The following is a 23,386-nucleotide window of genomic DNA, read 5'->3' on the forward strand; positions in this document are numbered from 1 at the left end:
ATAATTTTCGAATCTCGCGAAAAACGGACGATTCAAGTTCGGTGCTCTGATAAAAGCTAAATGAGGGAAGGCAGGGGAGGGCTAGAGACCTGCCCGCTTTACGCCTCTGCCTCTTAGGGGTGGCTGGCGGCTGCGGGCGTGTTAGGAATACCGAACGAAGAAGAGAAACGGCCAGGAAGAACGTAAAAGACAATGGAATGTGTCGCGTCGCGCATGCGTGGCTCTGTGGAATGCGGCCCCGTAACGGCACATCCGTTAACCGCGGCGTCTGCCACGAAACGCGGGGCCTTATTGCGCGCAATTCGCTTCTCTTGATCGTCGAGCTAAGGGCCTTTCGCACAACGTCACCGCCGCGTGATTGTCACTCGTCCAGTCGCAGCTGTCGCCGCGACATTCCGCTCGCGTTTCTTTTCGAATTCGTCGAAGAGCTTGATTTTACGACTCTGAAAACGATCCGCGAAGAGGCTCGACGCTTTCTTTCTTTCTCTTTTTTTTTTACGCGAAATAGAATTTTTAGTTCTCGTTAGTTTTTCATAGATTTTATAGTTCAGCGTTAGACGATTCGAGGCGCGAGATTGACCTTTTAGAAGCAAGACAGGACCGTGACTGTTAGCACTTTATGCTCCGCGCGGTCTCAGCCGGGTACACTACCGGGTTCGAAGGGTTGAATTGAAAAATCGCGGTTTCACATCGCACGGAACGTGTTATGATAATTAACCTCACAGTGACTTGGCAACGTCACTTAGCATAAAAGGATTGACGCGGGGCCGTGGATCGCATACGCGCGATCCATTTGCCGGCCGTCATATATCTCAAAGGGTCCCTTTATCGAGAGATTCTCTCCGAAAGTCCAAATTTTTTTCACCGGAGTTGTATAACCTGTTGAATATTTTGCATGTCGCGTTGCGTTTTGTCAGCGCTTTCGATACCGCGTTGAATTTTATCAAACGAGAGGGGGGGGGAGGGAAGGTATCGTCTCGCCGACAGAAGTTTGCGGTGGTATCCTCGAGAGACCCATCAATAGAATCGCCTCGAAAACATCGCCGTCGCTATCAAATTGACTCGGAGATCGGCATCAGGAATGCGAACCCATCATCACCGGCCCCGTCGGATTATCGGGATCTCGTCTTCGCGCCGCGCTCGATTGGAGCCGCGAGTCGATGTTGATCTCTCGGAGTGTTTTCGAGAAACCCGGCCCGACGTTCCCCGTCTCCTTATTTACTCCACATCGCGAGATGTATACGAATGAGCTCGTTATAAATTTCTCGATGGCCGACGGCGCGGCCACGTGTTTCGACGGGAAGGGCTCCTCGAGAGTGGTTCTCGATCGCTGGGGACCATTGACGCATCGCGTCGCGATTCGCAATCGGAATTTCCTGGCCGTTTCGCAACGTAACCCGGTGTTTTTAGCTTCTCGAATTGAAATTTTTCGATAACGACACACGTCGGAGAAATTTGATATCGCCGGCGCGACTTGACGCGCGCGATCATCGTATTATCTTACGGGAAACTGTGCTGGCTGGACTGGTGCAATAACTGTGCGCCGTATTTTTCTTTTTTTCTTTTTTTTCCCTTTTTCTCTTTTTATCGCAACGCGTGGAATGTTGGAAACCACTTTTGCCGACAGTAACCGCATTTAATCTGATTCATCCGGATTGCGAGGAGAAAATACGCAGAGTAAGTTGAACTACGGTTAGAATTATACTTGATTTATCGGAGACCATCGGAGCGTTTGTTCCCAGCCACAAAATGTACATTTTCTTTTCGGCAAAACGGCGAGAGATGCAATTATCGATTAGAGGTATCGATTACGATTAGGTCACCGGCTGCTAATTACAGCTTCGCTTAAAAGCAAAACGGTCTGGCGCTTCTATTCTCACGACTTCCCGTTAATATCAGCTCCACGAGAGAGAGCATGAAACGTTCTCGCGGACTTGACGCTTTCACTCTTGTCAAGTCAATACGGTGCATTCAAGTAAATATCGCTTACATGTCTCGGACCCGTAGCAAGAAATCATGTTTCAAACGATACTTGATCTCGACATAAAGGATTAATATCGAGTCAATATTATTTTCCACTTTGTACTCTGGCTGGAAGCCATTAATAATTTATTACACGTTGAATTTATAATGATTAAGCGTCTTATAATTATCTAAATACTTATCTGCATATTATTATTTTAATTACTTATATAAATTATGTTTGCTAAATATTGCTTGCTAAAAAAAGAAAATTAAAAAAAAAAAAATATATATACGTAACGCATATCGATCGCGTTTCCGACGATTAACAGATTATTCACCTTCGAATCAAACGGTATTTCGTCCCCGTGTGTCGCGTCGGCGGCAATCCTCGGCCGTGTCTTCCCGCTCTCGTAAAGTAATCGCAATAATGAAACGATGTTGCACGTTGCCGTTCCCGATCGGGCCTGGCGAGGGACAGAACAGGCTAACCGTTTCCTCGAAAAGTGCCGTAAACACGCTAAAATGCGCTCGCGGACTGACCGCCGTCGACATGTAGCGAATGGTAATGGCTGAACTAACGGTGGAATTCCTCGAAGTGCACGGCCGCCGGCTCGGCAGAGATGCCGCTCCTTCTCGAACGTATCGCAAAAGTCGCACGAAACGAGCCCCTTTTCACGGGAGAGACGGAAAAAGGGTTCGTGACGTTCCTCGACTTCCCACGAAATGACGTGCGTCGGACCGTCAATCGCGTGTTACTTCGAGTATTCTTTCGGAAATTCCTGCTGCGGGTCAAAACGCGCGGTCGAACTCGGGCTCAAGTCGCTACATTGTACAAAAGCCAGCGTACGTTCATTTTACTTACGGGTGGGCGATACAAATTCTGCCTGTCGCTTATAAGAAAGTAAAATAAAATTAATTGAATTATTAGAACGTAGGAGAGCTCGCGGTGATGCGTGAGTCAACAATAGTCGCATGAATGATGTCACGTTGCGCGGCGGAGCTTTTCCAACGAAAACCAACCGGCGAATTGCGCTCGAGCCTTGTTTTGTTTGTACATTGTTGGCTCAATATTTATCTAAGAGATGACGAAGATATATATTCCGGGCAAAATTTGAGATAAAAGCGATCCACGAAGCGAGATACAGACGAAATACAGCCGTGCACGAAGTATTTATTTTAATAAGCCTCGATCTTTGATTTCTTTTCGAACTTAATTTACGGTATTATAACGAGATCGCGTCCGATTAGGTGTGCCGCCGGTTCGGCTTTGAAGGTGTTACCTGCTTGGTGATTTTTGCCGAGGGATTTTTACGCAGGCCAATACGCGGCTTATAACGCCACCCGAAGCCAGAGAGCCACGCTCAGGCGGCATTGCCGTTGAAAGTTGCAAAGGGGGGAGGGGGCACGAGGGGAGGGGGACAAAAGCGTCCCGACTTCGATTTATCTTCCGGCGAAGTCGCTCGAGGATCCCGCCGAAGAGAGAACTTCTGGCGGGACCATTAAATTCCGCGCGCACACCCTCGGTAAAGATATTAGCTCGGGGAACAACCCGCCGCCGCGGAATCTTCGTTTTGATGCGCGTGGAGAGGGATGATATTTTATTGTTAATCGACGATCCCGATCGACATTGTTCTCGGTTATTCCCCTAAATCAAATTTACGATGCTTGAAATATCGCTTCGGGCAGCGCGTTAAGTTCGATCCGAGGCCGGGCAGTATTTCTAACGGATTTCACCGTGAAATGTGCTTTCAATTCATCGTTGAGCGAGTTCGGAAGTTCCGAATAATAATCTCGGGCTGGAATAACCACTTAATCATTCGATTGTATTGAATGGTTAACGCGGGGGACGCCGTTTCGCTAAGGTTCGGCGCGAACGTTTTCGAGAGCGAAGTGGACACGCAACTAGCCAGGTCGGAAACGTCGAGTTCAATTTCGCTGCACGGAAACGTGATTCGGAGTACCTCGCTCCACATGGGAGTTGTTTCCACGTGCCAAGGTTGCCGGTAACTTACGGCGAAGTAATAAAAGTTATTTTATGTCAGCCGCGAGTCGCTAGAACGTTATCGGCGACGCGCATATCTTGATATCAGAGCGAGCGATTTGGCCATTCTGATTGTTAAATAATTCTATCAGCCGTCCGCACATTTTTATTAAGTTCCCTATTTAATTAACCACGAGATATGTGGCTCCTTGAGATAAATAACCGATCACACATTGTGCCGTAGAATAATTATCCGTAATCAGAAATCTCATTAATAAATTAATGCCGGCACCAAGAAAATAGTATGAATATTTATCCGCTGATTGAAAATCAATTCCCCCCCCTTTTTTTTTCTTTTTTTTTTCTTATACGCGGTAGGAAACTGCCGTTCTAAAACAAATGTCAGTTCTCGTTTTCAAAGCTGAAGGAATGCCTGCATTTTGAAAGATACTAGATATTACAGAGCGCTTACTTTGCGCGTATCATTTACTCTCGATTCTTCTACGTTAAATAAAAGAATTGTTTTACTTTTAATAATTTTCAGTAATTAACTATGAAAGTACTTGCGTACATATATTATATTAGTTTAAACGCTTATCGTTTTTTTTAATATAATAATTTTTATATAAATCCGCATATTAATTGGCACATTAATTCAATTGACAAATGCCACAACGTATCCGTTGCGTCGTCCCCGCGGAAAACGTCATATCTGCTTTTCAGTGCACACAAACAAGTCGCGAGCACATTCGTGCTACTTCAACGTCACGAGTCCAACATTTCTCAACCGAAGGTCGAGTATACAGTACGCACGCAGATAGCGGAGCTCCGAAGTGAGCCAGCCGAGAAAACAAATTACCTTCGTGGAAAAAGCGACAATTAGATATCCGCGTCTTCTTTTTAAAACGAGATTATTCCGACTAGTACGGATTTCTTATAAATCACCGAAGCGAAGTCCGAGGGAAGAGAGAATTATTCAAAGTACTCGCGCGCGCGCGAACGTCGACGCGAGGCGAGCGAGAAAGAGAGAAAAAAAGAAAAGAAAAAAAAATTCGTAACGTATCGCAAGAAATTTTTGCGGATCGCATCTTGTTGAAATACTTGAAATCCGTAAAGGATAGCGGCGGATTACGCAGTCAAGGAAAATCGCCGTAGAAAAGGAGACCGCGAAGAGCGGGAATTGTCGGCGTCAGCGCGATAGGACACTGGAGTACGTGGAAACGAAATAAGGCGATTTCGACGTCAAAGGGACATAATACCGCTGAACTGCATGAAATGAGAGAGCGAGGAATAAAATCGAAAATGAAAATTTAGAATTGTCAAGTAGGAGACAGAGAGCGTGGGAGCAACGTGAGGCTCTATTTGATAAAAGTAATATATAGGTAGGTTCGAGTGCTCGCGATATCGGGAGGGAAAATTTTATTTTTTGGCGACAAAGCAAATCGTAATAAGAAAGGAAGAAGAAAAAGAAAAATAATATTCTTGAATGCTAATTGTAATTATAATTTACGTTTCTCTTGGCGAGAGAAAAAGTATGTTTGAGAACTTATGCAGGCGTTATTTGATAGCTGCGCGAGTTCGAAATACGTTGATAGCTAAATAACATTCGCGCGTACAAAGGGAAGCTCGGAGAACGCAAAGTCACAGACAAAAGATTTCTCTGAGCTTATCAAATGGCGTTAAGCCGCGTCCTGAAGAATCCGCGGGTAGCGAAAGAGAGTAATCCACGCAAACAGAGTGAGACAATCGTGCGCGGAGAGAGTCCACAATGCCGCGAATTAAAAACGTATCGCGGCTGACAAAGAGCGAATTCTTTGAAGACGGGTGGTGTAAGAAGCTGTGAAAAAAAAAAAGAAGAAGAAGAGGAAAAAAATTTAAACAATAGTCTGATTTAAAGCGAGTTATTCAACGGAGATTCTCCAAGACACCGCTGGCCGCGGATCTCGTTACGATGCTCAGCGTCCGGTTTCTATCGCTCGCGACATGAAATTTATAAAAGATTTTCCTCGGGAGATTTAACCTCCGGTTTTAATCGAAAAGTAAGCGTAAGATCGAGAGATCCATAAGAGGACGCGAAAGAATCCGCGAGAAAGACGAGAGATAGAAAGAGAGAGAGAGAGATACGTTCGATAAAGTCCGCGGAATGGATTCGTCCGCAGTGTCGCCGTAAGGAGGAAAGTTCGTCGCTCGAGTCGGTGAGCGAGCGGAAACTCAAGAATGCAGAGGAGCGAAATAAAAGGACTCTAAGTCCAAAGGAGGATGCTGAGCTTCAGTCCGAGAGGGATGAGATCGCGCTGGAGAAGGAAGACGAAGACCAGGACGGGAAGAAGAAGAGCCACGCGGGAGAGGCGGAAAGACAGAAGGAGAAAGGTAGACAGACGGAAAGAATGAAAGAAAGAAAGAGAGATGAGAGAGCGCGAAAGGATGAGGTGCCGGCACGAGAAGGAGAGAAACGCCGAGGATGCTGAAGAACAAGAAGAGAGAAGAGGAGAGGACGGAGGAGGTGGGATGGCCTAAGGTAGCGAGAGTGGAATACTGGAATGCGCTCCCAGAGGCCATTTCAGTTCGATGTCCTCCGTTCGCTCTCCTGTCTTGCCCACTCCAACCATCTTCCTCTTTCTCATCCCTCTCTCTTTCTCTCCGTCTGCCTTCTTTTCTCTCCGTCTCGCCGTTTTGCTTCGCGTTTCTCTCTCTCCTTCTTCTCCGTTCTCTCTCTTCTTCGCGTTCCTTTCGCGAAGATACGCAGCATCTTTCACCTAGAGTTTAGACGATCCTTGGCCATTAATCCAAGGATCCACTACGGTCTACGGGGTCCCTATTGCTTCTTCTTCGCGACATCCGCACGTTGCCTGCCTACCCGCCGGTCTACTTGCCTGCCTACCTGCCTGTTTGCTTGCTTGCTTGCTTACTTGCTTGCTTGCTTGCTTGCTTGCTTGCTTGCCTCCGCCGGTCATCGGCTTCGCTTCGCTTCGCGGGACCACCTCGACGATCCAGACGCGTCGTCTTTCGGGTATGCGACGTCATTCCCGGTCATTGGTCCGACGCGAGTTTTCACGAGTACCGCCGTAATTCGTTTATGCATTGCCATTCTTTCGGCGCGCATTGCTCGCGTGCCTTCGAAAATTCGCAAGCTAAATATACGCAATACGTTGACGTAATATACAGATATTACAACGGTTTTTAATTAACATAGCGATTAAATTATTAAGAATTAAATACTAAAATTATACACAAGATTTTTAACAATTTCAATCCTTTACAAGTCTACGAAAATAAAATTGCATTTGAGGATACTTCAAAAAAAAAAATTTACAATCAAATGTAATCATTCTAAGTACTTTAACTTGAAAATTTCTTACTGGTTAACTATTAATTGAAACTTTGTCGATTCTAACCAGTTATTTCTTTTTTTTCTTGCTTCTTCTTCTTCTTCTTCTTTTTTTTTTTTTACATAATCTAAAGTTATTCTCAATCGCGAAATGTTCACCCGCGACTTCGTCGAAAAGTCGATGGAACTTTATCATGTCGGCGACACGTGTCGCAGCCGCGGTGCCGCGAGTTGCTTCGTAGACGCGAATGTGTCTGCGTGCGTGTGCACGTGCAAACGGGTAGGACGTACCTTATCCCTCGGAGTATTGTTACCGCGTCGCGAATCGTACTACACCGGAGCTATCTCTACGTGCGGATTGTGCCTGCGGCGTCAGCAGCGTCGAGTTGCGATAAAATAAGAAAAACGAAAAGAAAGGGAGAAAGAAGTGCATTGACTTCATGAAGCAATGAAGCGTCGTGAATTCGCTCCTCTCCGCTTGGACAAGCCCGTAAAACTGTCTCCTTGCGCCGAGGCGCATCAGTTTTCAAGTATATCTTTCAAACATTTTCGCCGACAGATTCTCAGAGTAATTTCGCGCGGATGTTCCTCTCGGCGCGGTACGCAAATAATACACGAGTTACGAGTCGTTGAAAGCGAATTCCTCTTTAGCCACCGAACGTTTAAATGGTAATTAACTCTAGATTGCTAATCGTTCAGTCTACTAGATTAACATCTTAATTAACTATCAATCCGGAAGATTAATGACTATTAATTCGAGATTGAATTACCTCAATGCTTATTTAATTTTAATGCCAAGTTCTAAGAATTCAATTTTTCTTTTTCTTTTTTTTTTTTTTTTCTTTTTCTTCTCTTACACAATTTTAATGCATTATTGAAAAAGGAAGATTTACTTGTCCCGAACGTTAGTACGTACAACGGAACGAATAATGTACGTTCGTGACGTACCAAGTCCCGATTTTTAAACCGAATGTCATTAAATTCCAACGCTTTTCGAATATCATCTCGCATTAATAATTTATAGCGTAAAAGCGCGCGGCTTATTTTTAACACGAAAATTTAGCATAAAGTGGTGTCTATTGTGACGTAAATGAACGAGTCAATAGTCGAAACGTGGCAGCGATAACCAATAGGAATTCCATTCTTGTCGATCTTCATTTACGTCAATAGTTTCCTTGGTCGCGTATACGCAGGCACATACGTCGACGTGTCATAATCGACGTGCGATAACGATAATGGCACACATATCGCTCGCCGGTGGACAAGAGCCGCGGAGGAAGCGCTTATCGATGCATTTTCAAAGTCGTACGTTTTACGCGCGCGCGTCACGAACGATATCAGGGGAAGTAGATAAAGACATTTGTTTTTTTCTTTTTTTTTTATTTACGTAAGCGAAATCGGAATAAACAAATTTCCCTGAGCGACAGGTGGTTAAAACAGGCGGCCGTTTACATTTATATTCGTCCGGCCAATTCCGCGCGGTCGAAACGAGGAAGTTGTAAAATTTTTCAATTTGTTTTTAAACCGCATATATTAAGATACGGATGCACGGGGAGCTTTCGCAAGCCGGCGAGGGAAGAGACGAGAAACGTCGCTTCAAGGCTGCTTGGAATTAGCGCCGCGGGTCTTAAAAATAGTTCAGGGAATTTCCTAATTAGCCGGCGGCCTCGGCAGTCGTCTCGCAAAGGAGAAGCCCGGTGCACCGCGCGAGATAAACAATACCGGCAACGTTGGCCGAAGTGAAATTAAGTTATTACCCGCTAATCTCTCGCAGGCTCGGCCGAAGACCGACCGATGGCTTAGAAAAAACGCCACCGCCTAAAAATACCACCTTGGCCTTGAAATATTTCACGTGCCACCTACGTACGCGAATCCCGCCGCGCGTAGAACGACGTACACGCGCGTGTTCGAGCGCGCATATAGGTACCGCGAGTGCATCGCCATGAGGAGGCATCCAGCCTTGGTTACCGCCGGCAGCCTTGATCTCCAGCAGCGGTTCGTTAGCGGAGCTAATAGCTAAGCGGATTATTAGGATACCACCGCGAATTTATCAGTATCGAAACGCGCGATATTCGCAGGCGATGCGCGAATGAAGACGTACGGAGAAATATAATTAGCGAATCTAAATTTTTTTTTTAATTTTATTTTATTTCTTTATTTTTAAATGGAAACTTGAACATTCGTAGATCATGCAGATTCGCGTGAAATAATAGAAGAAAAAAACATTTCGTAATTTTTTCTTTTTTTTTTTTTTTTTTTCTTTTGCGATTAAAGTCGCGTATTCTATTCCTAGGAATTTTGCCGGAATCTCACACCGGCGCGAATAACTCATTTGTAGCACGTGAAGATTTTGTGTGTCGCGAAATTAGTTTCTCTCGCATTAATCTCGCGCTGTTTATCCCACGATAATTATGTACGGAACCAGTTGTCGCGCCGATGGAAGCCTGAGATCGTTCCGAATTCCTGCGGACCGATCGTTTGCCCGCGTTCTCCAGGTAGTTTACGCTCGCGGGTTTTCGAGAGCTTAATGCGAACGAGGAAGGACGAAACGCGGCAGCGCCGACGATGGGAGCCGGGTACGACATTCCCGAAATGCGTCAGTTTGAATAATTTATTTTACCGGCGATTGCACGACGATGATTATGTATACGTCGAAATCCGGCGGAATCCGTGTACAGGCGGATGAGTATCGCCGTTAATTCGATGGCATTTAGTCAACTTTATTAATGAACGAAGACACGTGTTATTATGCCGCGCGCCAAGGACAACTTCAAAAGCATCGCGGCCGCGTAGCATGTTACCAAGTCGGGTTAGCGGATCTCCGTATCCTTGATCTCGCCCAATACCAGGGACGAGGGATATCAAAGCGAGCCGAAAGTGATTCCGACCTGTCCGCCTTGCGGATATTTAGCGGCATCATCGGTCTAGCAAAAGTCCTACGTTTCGAGATCCCACCCGCGCATCGTAAATAATTATCGCCCGCGCGAAAGTTAACTTCGACGTTTACAAACGGATCCGAATTAATTTCCGTCGCATTAGCGCGGATATCGCGTTACGCTAAAAGTGGCTGGCAATTACATCGATCGCGATAATCCTTTCTGTCGAGTTACCCCACGGGCTACGAGCGATCCCGTGCATCTCCGTACGGTCGCGTCGGCGATAGTCACCTGCATCTCGCAGTCTCAACTAATTATAATGACAGCCTGATAAAGAGACGCTTAGCACCGCCTATTATGCTTGCGGCGTAGCTTTCTATCACGCTTTCTATCCACGGAGATATCAAAATCACCGATCGAGGTCTATTTACTTGTTCGATCTCGATGGCCGTTCGGGCAATTAATCGATCGGGAATTCTCCGATTTCGTTATTAAACGAGTAAATAAAAGCTAATAGGAACGGTTTTGCCAGGCGAAGATTTTACTTATTAAACCGCTCGGGTTGTATTCCTCGTCGCTTTCTCGGTAATTAATCTTCCAATCTAATGCCGATTAATAATCTAGATTTAATTAACGCGAGTGCAATAACTTTGTACTAAAATGTGACAAGTAACTGTCTCGACGGAGCGAGGTGCCTTCAAATTCTTAATCACGACTTTCAAAACAGAGAATTAAGATGAATATCGCCTATAACCGGGAATGTTCCTCGCCCGGCGAAGAAGCGTAATAGACTCGAGAGTGTCAAAATTTTATCTTCGAAAGCGGGGACAATAATTAAAATATGCACATTTACCGATAATGGAATTGGCAATAAAACCGCCGTCGTCGCCGCAACGTCGCGCATCGGTTACGTAAAATCTAAAAGGAAAAAAAAAAACGCGAACGCCTCTGGCGAATGAGGAAGAATTATGGATCTTGGACCAGTGCACAAAGGTGTCGTGGCGCGAGAGTAAAAAGCCGAGTGCCGATAAGCCAAGTTGGCAGAGTCCGAGTCGTATGGGGCTCAAGAAACAGGAAGATATCATACTCTTCTCGCGGCGGAGAAAGAAAAAAGACAAAAAAAAGAGAAAAAAAAAGAAAGAAAGAGAGACACAGAGCGTAAGAAAGAGAGAGGCGGTATCATAATTCCTAGCGTTTCAAGATTGCTACTCTCCATGGAAAGGAGCCGGCTCCCTCGGACGCAATAATACATCCGGTGCAAGGAAAGAGAAAAAACGCTCTTGGCACGGCCGCGGGAGACATCAGGTATTCCCGTTTGGCTCGATCGGGAATGCGGATACCGGGAGCTCCGGAGTAAACAGTCGCCGCAAACTAATTCAATTGCGTTACGCGGTTATGCTAATCGGGCTATTAACGAATGCGGAAGGGGCGGCCGTATATCAATTTCGCGTTTCCGATCAATGATAACCGCCGGGAGTTAAACGTCGCCGTGTCGCGGTATCCACGGCTCGCTTATCTCATTTACCTTGGTGAAATCGACGGTATGTAAAAACCGCGATCGTCCGCAATAGGATTTTTTCCCCTCCCCCTCCTTCCCACCCCCTCTCGTCGATTGTACTTAATTATCATTGGATTTCCATGCACTTTGATTAACACATTCGCTAAACTGTCTCATACATGCGGCGTAGACTTCCCATTCAATAAATCAGAGTTACGTACGACGCTTCAAGGGGGAAGGAAAAAAAAAGAAAAAAGAAAAAATTTGCGATCTATCAAAGTCGATTTTCCATCGACCTTGATAGTAAACGTGTTCGAGCCAGATACTATGTGAATATTTTGCAAAACAAATAAAACAATTAATTAACTTGCAAGTAAGATATGTTATAGAATACGGTGTTTTATATGGTAATCAGCTCTGATAAAAAATAAAAGAAAAAAAAAAACGAGCTTATCTAATGAAAAACAGATTTATGCAGCATCGGGATACGTATGTCGTCCTTGCCGGAAATTTTTTTTGCCAATGTACTAAATTAGCTTATTTGCAAATTAATAGCCCTTGTCGTTGCGCACAAAGTATAAATTTACGTCGACCGAAAAATCTGCAAGCAATGAATTTTACTCGACTCACCATCTAAGTTATTGAATGAGTAACCTCAATTTTTTTTCTTTCGCTTTTTTTTTTCTTTCTCAAGCATCTCGTTCAGTTAGGCCACTTTGATACAGCGTACGCCATATCGAACGGCTTTAACGGCCTTTATAATCTTATCGCTCGTTAAGCGAAGGAAGAAAAAAAAAACCTGAATGCGGCCAGTAGGAAACAAGCATCGATAACGTAAGGAAGCAGAAACGTGAAGCCCGTTTCGTTTGCCTTCAAGGTGCGAGATCGATCATACCCTTTCCAAATATCGGTCATCGACCGAGAGAGGGTCCAAATGTATTCTTCACGATCGCGAACGCTCCGTTAGACTCCCTTCTCTATTGTCCGAATAAATCATCGGCGTGCTAACGAGTGCGATCGAAAGATAAATCGCGCGTTGTTTTCCCCTCCGCCGAATAAACCGCGGATCGTATATTACCGTTCACGCGCAAACGAACGTCTTTGAGGAATAAACGGCGCGCTATTACGGCTCTTTCTTTTATGGTATCAAAAATCAATTCGTCTCGTCGCTCAAGGCCTGTTTCTCTCTTTCCCTCAGCTGTGAGAAATGGCGATAAAAAAAAATTTTACGCGCACGTGCGGGTGATTTTTATACGCAAAAAGAAAAAAAAATAGAAAAAAAAAAAAAAGAAAGAAAGGAAGAAGGAACGGCCATCCTTTATTCGCGCCGGATTACGAAATCGATGACCGGCCCGAGGTCAACAACAGAGAAGTGACTCACGCGTGCACGCGTGTGTCTCATGAGCACGCGCCTTCGGGTGCCGCGACTCCCGATGCTCTGGTAGAGTACTGTCGATTGTCCGAAATGGTGAGCGACGACATCGCGCCCGAGCGCGTTGCACTCGAGGAACGGCAACACGAGTCGACTATGCATCCTCGCATTCCTCTCTCACGCTGCGGCGGCGACCGGCCAGGGCCAGCGGCCCACACACAACTATCAAACATTAGAGGGGGGGGGGACCCCCGATGGCCACCACGCTCGTATAAGGCCTGTCTCGCCTCCGTAGGCCCCTCTTGTCTCACCCTATACTGATCCCCATCCTTCCCGCGTCACCCCCGGCCCCGCGGCGGGTCATACGTATGTACGAATACATCGATGGAGAAGAACGAGAAAGGGCGAGAGAGAGAAATAGAGAGAAAGAGAATACGTGTACCTTGATACCGGCCGGCCAACCGGCCCAGTCGGACCCAGGTTCCCGCTGGACCCTCGTCCGCGCGTTCCGAGAAGTCGCAACGAGGAAAGTGCCAACTCCGTTGCAGACACAAAAGAGGTGGCTGTCCGCGCCGTTCGTGACGTAGCTCATTTCGCAAGAAAGTGTGCGAGCAATATTTTTCTTTCGATTTACATAGCACTCTCCGCTTAGCCCGCCCGATACCCCGCGAAATCCGAAGAGATAACCCGACGAGATCGGATCAGGATTAAAATCAAAATCCGAAAGATACCGGTCGGTCGTTAGATGAAAATAAAATTTCGTAAAATAAAATAAGATCGCTTTCCCTCAAAATAAAATTAAAAAAAAAATAATACTAAGTTTAACGACGGCATGCGCCGACGAAACGTTAACGCGAAGCAAGGATTTTATTTATTCCTTTTCTTTTGTGCCGGCCGTCAAAAGTTTATCCCGGCCGAATTTTCCCATTTCTCGTTATCGTTTTTAATTTGTTACATCCGCCTCGGGGGAGAGTAGATTTAATTTTTTAGTGTCACCTGCGCGGACCTCTGATCTCCCCGTGCGGCGACAGGAACTCCACATCACGCGAGGGAAATCATTTTTCGTTTCGTCATGAAGGATTGAATGCCACGCGTCTACGACATCGACGATCTATTATTGCTATTCTACGGCTGGTTATACATAATACATCAAGGTCCACGTATTTTCTACGACTTATTTTTTCTTTTTTTTTTTTCTTTTTTTTAATAAGTCAGCCTTTTCCTTTTCTTTCGCGCGAAGAAAATTTTATTTGTAGTTATGCATTGGAGATCTGAAAGATTTCAATAGCCTTACTAAATATGCATAACCAGACCACTGAAATTTGTAAGGTCAATCCTGCTTTGCATAACAACCTTTTATTTCTTATTACTCACGCACAGAAATAGATATACTTCAGCCGCACGAATTTTTCGTCTTATTTTACAGTCTATTTAAATCTCGATATCGGGACGGTATAATTTTCGACGATAAATAATTTATATTGCTATTGTCCGCGGTGAAAGCCCTTCGGGTACTAAATGACGAGCGTCGGCGCGCGATAACGTGCGAGACGTCGCCGCTGGCCAGATATCGCGTAGTAGCGTTTAGCTCGGGGAAGTTTTCACGGTCCGCCGGCGGCATGAAAGCTTTAGAAAGCGTTCGCGAAGGAATGTTGAAAAATATTTACGCTGCGGCTCGTCCTGCCGTGACCAGTGACTTTCCATGCCTCTGAATGGCTATTGTCCCTGAAGAAGAACGAAAGCCCGTGTAAACGAAGAAAGAACGTGCGTTGCTCTTTCGCACCGTGTTGAACACGCGGGCCGCGCCGACCTGGAACAGCCTTGGGCCGAAGGAAGGAAGCAACCATTTGCTAGTGCTTAGGTAACGAGCACCGGCATGTGGATGCCTCTGTGCGCGCGAACAACCGCGCTGCGTTCGCCCGCCTCCTCTCTCTTCAGCGTCGAGAGGACCCGCGATTTAGTTTAATCTCCTTTGCCGGCGTGTAACGAGCCCGTAACGCATCTAATTGTTGTTATTATACGCCAACAATTTCGCCTATCCCGACATTCATTATAGTAACGCCACGTCATTCGCGGTTATTGCGCGACTGGCGTTTGATGTTTCGAAATGTTATCTCTGCCGTTTCGCGTATCTGATCCGTACCGTTAAACTACTTAAAGGATAATGACGCGTTGCAAATCTCGTCAAACGATCACGTGTGCAGGCAGATACTCGCGAGAATTCAACGGGAGCCGAACCGCTAATCGGAAATACACGAAATCCGCGGAGCGTCTGTTCGGTTTATAATAGATTTTATTACCTCGCCCTTTTATAAATGTCTCCGTGCATGACCCAGGTGTACCTCAGGAGTGATAAACCTTTTTATAATATCTCGAGAGTCCCCGCGAAGTCGTTCGACTTCGGTCTTTGATCAGCGTGGGTCGTCTTCGTTCCTCGCGACCCCGACACCTTTAACGACGGCGAAGTCGTTAAGCGCACTTACGCTCGCGAGCGAAACTTCGCGCCGCAACTCGGTGATTTTTGCGGCCGCGTGCAAAACACGGCAACAGAACGCTAATCGACTTGACGAGACTCCGTCGTGAGTTATCAATTAGCGGCTGGGAGAGCTTATTATTACTGGCTTTCCTGTGAAAGTCGTCGATTGGGAGCTCCGGGGAGGGAGAGAAAAAAAAAAAAGAAATAAAAAAAAAAGCTGCGTGCCAGATTCACCGCGGCGCTCATCAATTGAGCTATTAATCGATGATGATAGTAATAACGCCGTTAAAAACGCTTTCTGCCGAGTTTATGATCGGGCGAACAAAATGGTTTAAAACGCCCTCGCCAGACCCGTTGGCTCGTCGGTATCGCCGGCTATTACGGATGCACAATATCCAGCAATTTATATATTGATAGTTGATGATAGTAATAAAGCCGCTAGACTGGCCTAACCGTGCGCCTAGCGATGGGGGACCGATCTGTGGAGCGGGATTGCACGGGAGATCGTTGCGTACTTTCGCGGGGCACCCTTTGATCAGCGAGCGTCCACAATCTCGCGAAGTGTAGATTCCACGGTTTCCACGAAATTTCGCGCATTGATATATAGCGGTGGTAAAGGAAATTGCCGGGTTAGTCGCTCGGCTTTGAGTCTACGGGACCAGAAGATGGAGGCGCCAGGTAAATTTCGCAGAAAATTAAGCGCCCCGTCGAAAAGCAAAGCCTTTCACCCGCGTAGTAGGCAACGAGGCGAGGATGCGGTATCCGATCGGCTGATCGATCTGATCCGTAATGATAGTGATAAAGCTCCGTAGAATCCTCCTCAAGTTCAAGACGGTTAAGTGGCGCGTCGGGCGATCTAATATTAAATTACGTATCGACGATCCCCGTCAACCTATCGGCACATAGCGAGGGATAACAGTAGCGTTAAAGTCCGAGACAACGATTATCACGGGGGATTATCGTTATCAAGTCGAGCGTTTTTCTTTCTTTTTTTTTTTTCTCTCTCAAGTTTCGACGTGAAAAAGGCGGCGAGATCGGTTAAACCTCGACCGCACTCGCAATCAGTCCAACTACAAATTCGAGGCCGTAATTTAATTAAGTTTGAATTAATCGACATCGGCGAAACTGGAGTTTAACAATAACGTGGCTGTCGATAGCACGTTCTGACGCGTCCGAGGATTCGCTCCGAGGATGGCGCAAACGTTCCGCGAGAGATCGCGCGAGAAATTAAACTTTGTGGCGCAAAGTTTGACACACGGGGAATTTCCTCCCGGTCGCGCAAAGTAAAGGCCCCCCGATCTTTGACGCACCCTCGAGCAATAATACCAAAGTTTCGTCGGATCATCGCGTGCAATTCCACCGCAATGAGGAGCATAATCCCCGGCGACGAGAATATTTTTCGCGACTTTTAATACAAAACGACAAGGTTGCTTTACTGCTGGCATGGCGCTCGGTGATCATAAGTAATAAATTATTAATAAAAAAAAATATATTAAATGACAATTAAATACCGTTAATCCATGATTCTCGTGGAATAAAGATCGCCTCGCGGCTAGAGTTCATTGAAAATCTATCGGGTGGAAAAATATATAAATCTTGCCCGCAGCGGGAACGATAAGAACCGATTAAAGTATCCGCGAAGATTCCGAGTTATGTTGGCTCCATGTGGGAACCGGCGGATAGAAAGCGGCAGACAGCTGTGCATGACAAGAATCTGACAAGAATTTAGCCCGCGTTATCAGCAACGAACGCGAGCGTATCGCTCGAGAGCGCTGGAAGCGAGCAGATAAAAATAAGAAAAAAGAAAGAAAAAAAAATGTATCCGCGTTGCAATCACCTTTCACACCGGCTCACCTTGTATGTACGTCCACGGGGAATGCACAGCGGAATATTATTAAACAATCATTTCTAGAATGCGTTTCCTATACTCGCGCGCGCGCGCGCGGCGCAATCCTTGATAACAGGCGCATAAATTCCGATTAAGCGTACGCTATGGTTCGCGCTCGCTTACTTTTACTTTCCGTCGGTCGCAGGAAGAGAAACCGAGCCGCGCGCGAGCTCGCCGGCGACGAGGACGAGGACGGGGACGACGAAGTATGTCTCCTTACGCTCGCTCCGTTTCGCGGGAGAACGACGTTCGCTCGCGGAATTTGTCGAATCATCGTCGGCTAAATATAGAATCCTTCTACCATCTCGCGGTGTCACTCATAAAAAGAGTAGCGAAAGGCCATAAACGTGCCGGGCCTGCTGACGGATGGTGCACCTTAAGCGAAGATCCATCTCTCTCGAGAACGATCAGGAGTGTCTCTTTGAACTCGCTCGCTCACTCGCGAAAAACTATCGCGGAAGATGCAGTTCCATCCTCCTTCGCGCCCTATCCGTCCCCTCCTTTGCCGAGCGCTTCGCACAAGAGCGCGACGATACCTTTCATCGCCAACGAGGTAAGAAGTATCTGGCGTTGCGAGAGGCGAGGAGATCGAAACGGCGACGACGGTCGGGGAAAGGTGCGACGGGAGGGGTAAGGGGAGGGAGAGATAGATAGATCGCAGATAGGAGCAGAAGTGAGTGGAAAAAGGTGAGGAGAGCGGCGAGCATTTGCTCGACGCGGCCTTAGAAGGTCGCTAGCTCGAGCTAACCTTCTTTAGCATCCTGCACGACGCGCGTTCTCTGTCGCACCTTGCTCTTTCCCTCTCCGTTTCCCTCTCGATGCCTCTCTCTCTTCTTCCTTTTCCCCGCGATCGTCCGGTCTTTCTCCGTTTTTCGCGGCGCGCAGCATCAGATCGTCTATGTACCTACATTGAACTGCAGCCGGTCGTCGTGTACTCGATACACATATATATATAACATATATATATATATATATATATATATATATATATATATATATATATATATATATATATATATATATATATACACGTGTGAACTGACCTCGAGGCTTGCCACGGCCTGAACTCCACTTCACGGAGATACGACCGCGAGCGAATAAGTAAATGCCGGAGGAGGATGCACCTGCGCCCGAGTATCCGGATGCAAGGTGCACCGGTCGGTCAGAGGCTTCTTTCTTCACCTTCTTCTTCTACCTCTGCGGCCCGGTATCTAGCTTTACATGGACACCGAGTCGAGGACTGGTCGCCGGGACTCGTGTTCGATTAGCTCGCCGTCGCGTTAAGGAAAGGCACGCGTCTCTCGCTCGTAATTAATTCGTAATTTAACTTCGACTTGACGCTTCAATCGTATCGCTAACTATTACAGAAATATTTTTGCGCATAAATAAAGCGAAAAGAAATATAGGAAGCGCGCGCACCGATAAGAAGCACGAAAATAGAATATTATAAATAATCTTCGCGGGGAAAGATATCTTGAATAAATGCGTAAAGCAATTAGTAAGAATAATAATGCGGCGTTATCTCGGCGAGCAAAAATAGGCCGTTACTTGTTTACGTGGGTCACGAAAATACGCGGTGCAATATTTTATACTTAATTTTGTACACAGCGAAGCTTAATTTAACTAAGAGCAATTAGCGTGTCATAGACAACGCGATAAGGACTCGATAAAGGTTAAGTGCAGCTTACCGTATGCAAAATTACATTCGCGCACGCGTTAATTACACTCGTGCCGCGCTAATTATGAACTGAACTCGGGCGATCCTTCGCGTGCGTGAATTGAAAGCGCAAATTAATTAAGCACATGGCGGCGAACGGCGTCGGTTAACGCGAGCGGAATAAATACGTCATCGTCGAGCGCGAAAATTGCCCGCGGAATTAGCTTCCGGTGGATCCCCCACGGATCTAAAAAGTAATTTCGACAATTCGCCAAGTGTCGCGGAAGGCAGGAAGAATTAATGGAAAGAATTAACGGAATAAAGGATCGACACAGAGCGGAACAAAAGGAAACTATAACTCACGTACGCTATAGTTATGACACTATACTAATACCATACGTGCTCTCAAACGACACGGTCGGTGGGTCCAGTCGCTAGAGCATCAGCACGCTATACCTAGTAATAATAGTCGGTCGTTGGATTTCGACCCTGGCATTAAAATTGAAACGACCGCCGGTAGAGTCCCATCTGCATTCCGTTCATTCGCACTATCTCGTTCACGGTAATCCGAGATTTCGAGCGATGTTATAACATCTCGGCATTTTAATTTTAATTAATAACAAATAAGTAGCTAAGATTTCCGTATTTTCTAATCATAGAGAAAGAAAAAAAAAAAAAAAAAGGGAAGATTTAGAGAAATAAAATTCGCAATTCCGGGGTAATTAGACAGGTGATTGCCGCTGTGAGGTCGTCGAACTGTAGCGTGATCATACACGCGGGGGATGATTCCGTGAATCATACCGGATTTCGTTGTGTAGAACCCATGCGTCACCGATTAACGGATCACGGAGAGGTAGAGGGAGAAAGAGAGACGGGGAATTTCGTGCGGGCCGCCTGCCGGTTCTTTGATGGTCGCCCCGGGAACCCAAGGACCGCGCTTGATCCAATCGACGGAAGTGAATTAAGATATCGGGGATGACCGCGCTTGCCTCAGCTTTCGGATACGGGACGAGACGGTCGACGCTTACCGTGTGCCTCGTAATTAAGAACCACGAGCTGGGAGCCGGGATAGGTTACGAGACACGGTCTAAAGTACATATTGGGTATCCTGGGACCATCGATAAGAGAGCAAATTAAGAAAAATGAGACTTGTTCCAATACCGAAGCACAGATAGTTACGGAATTATTCAACGTCGCAAGTTAAGATTAATTTCGACCAGCTAAACGTACGTAGGAGAAAAAGAAAATTTTTATTCTTCTTTCCAAGAATAAAAAAAAAGAAAAAAAGAAAAAAAATTTTACAAAAATAAAGAGTTTATTTACATACAAAAATTAATTAATTGAAAATCTTGTATAATATTAGATGTCTAGCCGCGCGAGAAGTGACACGTGTCAATTACCGATTTTAATAGCGTCGTCTCGAGTAACGCTCTCGTTGATAAGATCCGTCAGGTAATTTCGACTGGCGTTGAGAGCCGCGCGAGTCGCGCCGGGCTCGTTTCTTTTTTTACAAGAGAATAATATAGCGAAACGGCCGAGCGAAATAATACCGCGCTCAAAGGAAGCCGATGTTTGTCGATTCATCCACTTTCGCCGACCGGTGATTGGTCATCCGCGAGCGGCACGATCCAATTATCCGTCGATCAATACGGATTCGCGATCCGTATCGGCTCCGATAAGATCGTCTCCTTTCTTGCCTCTTTCCGTGCGACCAGTAAACGGCCGGCCGGCGTTGTTTCCTCGCGCCTCGATACACATCCGATCCAGTTTCGTGGATCGTGCGAACCGCCTCCTATCGAGTTTCGCACAAATCGTGCACGTAAGCCAGCTTTATGCTCCATTACACGGTGGCCGACTGTGTGCTTTCTATTATAACGCGGCTGCCTCTTACGGCGCGCGGCTCTTATCGCGAACTGCCAACGTGACTTCCTCCCGCGCAGGTAGATCTACCGCTATCGCGGTGGCGATTAACATCCCGGGTGTTTGGCGCACTTTTAAAGGAGCGCTGCTTTTAAGCGTACCTTTGTATCGCCACGCCGGAATGAACTCTGACGTTAAATATGCAAGCGGCTTATGAATAAACGTAGATAACGAACGAATAGGATAAGATATAAAACTGAGAGTACGTAATATAAAATAATAACGCCGCGGCAGGATCGTATTTCCTTTTATTTCTAACTTCGGAAAGTGATTTGAAAAAATAAAATTGTTAACTTTTATGCTACCCTTTAGCATTCGGCTGTAACCGCTGGAGATAAACGAATAGCTTTCGAGGTATAGGATTAACGACCGCGCGAAAGTACGTATGGACCTTTCGACGATAATAAAACGTCTTGTATGAAATCCCCGCGAATTCCTTCGATTATCGTTTTCGATAAAGTGTCGCCGAGTTTGACGACCCTCGCCGGAATGCAACACGTGCCACAAAATCATGCGTTATCGCTGAACACGGCAGAATGATGAACGAGGTGAGGAAGGAGGCGCGATAAAACACAAAAGATGTCTGCCGACTTGCCGTTTTTTTTTTTCTTTTTCTTTACCGGGTGCTACTTTAATATCTACACGGAGAGCCATGGTCGCGCGTTTAAATTGCGAATCGCAGTTGTAAATTCCCATTTTATACTGCCGAGAAGAGCCGCGTCGCAGGCTATAACATCCTATCTTAAAAAAATTGGTAATTAACGCGTAAATTAGCTGTTAATCGTTACCGCTTAAAACCGACGCGATTTTGTGGTTTGACTTAATTTTAATATTTAATTAATATGTCCAGGCAAAGACGGTCTTAGCGATTTTCGAGATCGAGAACGACTTGGCGGAAGTACCGTCTTTGTCTGGACGTACCAATTAAATATTACAATTAAATCGAACAAGAATAACGAATAGATAGGCGCAGGGAAGGCGCGGGGAGGCGAGGGGGCGAGGGAGCGAGAGCGAGCGCGAGCCTACGTGCCGCGCGCTATGTATATTCCCCCACTACTCCCACTCTCGCTTTGTCCTTCTCCAGCGGTCGCGCAAGCACACACGTACTACGCTCTGCACAGCAGCCACGTGTGTCCGTACCGGAATTAATACGTATTTCGCGTTAAACGAAAACCTCGCGAATACGAGAACTATCTTCTCCTCCCTATTTTTTCGCGTGAGAATAGTACGTGCGATACTTCGTGTGAGGAGAGCACGTGTGACTCTCCGTGCGAGGAGAGCACGTGCGATTACGTCTTCTTTCCTTACAGTACGTAATATCCTTACGCGTGTTGCGTAGGCTCGTGATGTTTTAACTAATTATCTGTGCTTTTTGTTCGCAGGGACCAGTGCGAGGACGGAGTCTGACGGTCTGATTGTGAGAGGAAGCACTCCGACGGGAGGCCTGATGTCTGAGAGGAGGAGGAGGCCTCGGAAAGGCATCGTGCTTCGACGGAGCAACCCCAGAGGTAAGAATCATTTTTTTTTTAATACAAATCTAATAGCTTATCGTAATGGAAAGATTTATTTTTAATTATTTAATACATATGCCGTTCAGAAGCGCGTGCATTTTTTTTTAAAGATTAAATAGCATCTCTACAATTAAATTAAATTCTTTTTTTGTTACAGATCGACGCAGCTGCACCCACCGTCGTCTACAAAAGTGTCGTCACCGCCGATATCATTAAATATACGAACCGCCGGCGGTTCGTCGGTCGTTACGGAAATTCCGAACAGTATTCGGTCGTAATTTTTTGACACAGCTTTATTTTAAACGCGAGTACCGGACAGTAACGCGCGTTTAGAAGTGATCAATAATTTTCGCGAATTGTAGAATCACGGTCGGGGTGTTCGCGAGTTTCCAGTGCGCGGAAGGATGACTCGACACGTCCCATCTGAGAGGAGGAGCAGGCCCGGGACGGGCATCCTGCATCGGCGGAGCAACTCTTAGGTGAATATACATTTTTTAAAAATAAAATATTAAATAAAAACTTTTACCTTTTTTTTTTTAATTAATTTTATGAACCAATTTACATGTCTACAATAATATATTTTATTTTATGTTACAGCCAACTGCAGAAATCTACAACTCCGCTGAATGCAGATTGGTAAGTCGCATGTTTTTTTTTTTTTCATTGTTTAGAATTGGAGTTTCTTAAAAAAATAGCGCGCGTATGGTTTCTTCTATTAAAATAAAAAAAATTCAAGACAATAAATAACTTGACTCGAGCATTAGCCAATAATAATTGTTAAAGCAGCGTCTTTAGCGGCGTACGACCATTAACAACGTTTGAATAATTTTATCACGGACTCTCGGATAGTGGCATACGAAAATCTCGTGAGATTTATCGAAGTTTTGTACGAGAGAGTCTCAAGTGTCACATAC

Source organism: Cardiocondyla obscurior, linkage group LG24 (genome assembly GCF_019399895.1).
Source record: "Cardiocondyla obscurior isolate alpha-2009 linkage group LG24, Cobs3.1, whole genome shotgun sequence".
NCBI classification, from domain to species: Eukaryota; Metazoa; Arthropoda; class Insecta; order Hymenoptera; family Formicidae; genus Cardiocondyla; species Cardiocondyla obscurior.